Source organism: Lonchura striata, chromosome 23 (assembly GCF_050655825.1).
Source record: "Lonchura striata isolate lonStrDom1 chromosome 23, ASM5065582v1, whole genome shotgun sequence".
Taxonomy (NCBI): domain Eukaryota; kingdom Metazoa; phylum Chordata; class Aves; order Passeriformes; family Estrildidae; genus Lonchura; species Lonchura striata.
In genome coordinates this window covers 346,773-349,142 of record NC_140725.1, presented here as the reverse complement: position 1 = coordinate 349,142, position 2,370 = coordinate 346,773, and the positions used below count along the sequence as shown (strand labels likewise).

The following is a 2,370-nucleotide window of genomic DNA, read 5'->3' as shown; positions in this document are numbered from 1 at the left end:
GGAGGACATGGGGGTGTCAGTGCTCCTCCAGACACACTGAAGCTGTGGCCACACAATCCAGGGACTCCTGGGAAGTGGTCAGACTGGGGGTCCCCATTCCCCAACCCCAGTGCTGAGACTTTCCCTGCCTCAGTTTCCTCACTCAGAGGGAAAAGGCAGCTTCTACCCCTCTTGTTGCCAGAATCCAGGTCTGGAATGCTGTGGTCCAGCCCCAATATCCACTGTTTTCTCTACCCTTTCCCCCCTCTCCTTATCCCATCCCCTGACTCCAGCAACTGGGGAGAGTGGTGCAGGCATCCTGGGGAACAGTTCACAAAGCCTTGCATCTGGGCACACCCATCCCAGTCATTCCCTGCCATGAAACCCACTGTGGTTGCCCTGTCTAGCACAATTCCTTGGGATGACAAGGATGTTGGGGTGCAAGGCTGAAGGCAAGGGTCCCTTGTCCCCTGTCCCCAGCTCCCTCTACAGAGCCAGCTGTCACACCAGCTGTGGGGCCAGGTGCTGGAAGCCAACTTGCACTCACTACTTTTAGTTAATTTTTTCTCTCTGTTCACCCAGGGAACTTTACTTTCTACAAAAATGTCCCAGCGTGTCCCCACTGTGGGGCTGGGGACAAGTCCCATGCTGGGCTCGGCCCCTGTGATACGGAGACGTGATGGCACCTTCTCTGGCCCCATCCGTGCTGGAGTTGGGGGAACATCCAGCAGGGATGCGAGAGCTCGAGATCAAGGAATGTAGCGCCTCTGGATGCACCTGTAGGTATGTATGTAAGCCATACGGCCCCGTGCACGTACGTAGGTGTGTGCAGGTGACCTGCATGTCCCTGAGCACCCCTACGCTCGCCACTTCCGTACCCCTGTGCCACCCCACCCGGACGGGCATGTACTATGTTTGCTGTGCGCACGGACGTACCGTATGTACAGCACGTACCGTAAGTACCGTAAAGGGCACGCATCTCTGCGCCGCTGTACCCCGCCGGCGGGAGCCTCTGCGGCTCAGCACTGCCACCTGGTGGGAGAACGCGGAACTACAGCCGGCTCCTGACGGCGCCCACGGACGGACGGACAGATGGACACGCAAACGCATGGAGACAGACACATGGACCTGGCCCCCAGGGGCATAGCTCTGCGCCCCCCCTCTACCGACTACGGCCCCACGAGTCTGCCCCCACAATAACCAGCAACCCCGGAGGCCCACTCCATCCCCTATCACTGAGTGAACCTCAACCCCCAGTATCCTCCCGTGGGGCAGACCACAGGCCAGCCTCTCCCAGAGGTTCATTCCCTCAGTGGGATCAGCTGGGGTAAGAGCTCTCCTCTCATTCTGGTGAAGAGGCTCTTCCAGCTTATCTCAGCTTGTTTTCAGCAGCTGCTTTTGGGCTTCTAATGCAACAGAGGCTTTGAAGATACTGTGAAGAAAACAACGTTGAACACAGGGAGTATTTAAATTCATGATTTGGGGTTGTGTATTCAGGGGTGGTAAGGTGCTTTTGTAATTTCTGATTTTTTTTTTTTCATTTTTTTTTAGGAGGAGTTCATCTTCCTGTAATTCCAGGTTGTGTTGAGCACAACATTTTCCCAGCAGATTCATCATGCCACAAAAGGGATCTGCACTGTGTCAAAGATGATGTCTGAGATTGAGGCTCCAGGTGAGTTGAGGATTGTGACAAGGAGAGGGAGAGTGAGCAGGGTGCCCAGTTAGGAGTTATCATGGTGGGGGTTTGCAGGCAGTAGGGTGAGAAATGGTGTGTATTTGCAGAGCTTTTCACAAGCATAGCAGAGGCATCCACGTGTCATACAGCACACAAGCTCATCCACTCACACAAATGCCATGTAGCTTTGCCTCTCTAACCCCGGTGCCACTCATCATAACAGCCATACCTCGGACTCAGGATGAGGCCGGAGACATGAGCACCCAGGCACACTCAGGAGAGGATAAGTAACTGACTTGCTGAGATTTGGCCCACATAGCACTAAACTCAACCGTTGATTTTCCTGTTCTTTATTGTAGCTGACTAAGAGGCTAACAGGCTATCTCCTCTGAGCCAGACTCATTTCAGGTCCAACGTGGATTCACATCACCAGTCATCCAAAAGACAAGTCGGGGCCACGGCCTGGAGATGGGAATAGTGTCTTCCTTCTGCACCAATGGGGATTTTCATCCCCTGATAAGTGCAAGATAAGTCGAGGGCTGCAACTGCAGAGGAGATGGAAGCAAAGTGCCAGGCTGGGACTCCCCCAGAGGGGTTTTTGAGTCAGTTTTGGAGATGGGGATGTCCAAGGAGTGTCCCCTTAGGCCAGCTAAAGGGAAAGTGTCTGTTTTGATCTCAGTGCTGAGGTGCTTAGGGCAGAGCAGTGCTGGTGCGTG

General features: G+C 54.2%; 1 long non-coding RNA gene across 1 annotated transcript; it reads left to right on the top strand.

Annotated features, from left to right (window-relative positions):
* The first annotated feature begins 1,188 nt into the window (after window positions 1-1,188).
* LOC146765483 (uncharacterized) lies at window positions 1,189-2,151 on the top strand. The gene is made up of 3 exons (XR_014949890.1): window positions 1,189-1,306; window positions 1,531-1,651; window positions 2,014-2,151. It is a non-coding gene; the product is annotated as an uncharacterized LOC146765483 (long non-coding RNA).
* The last annotated feature ends 219 nt before the right edge of the window (window positions 2,152-2,370 follow it).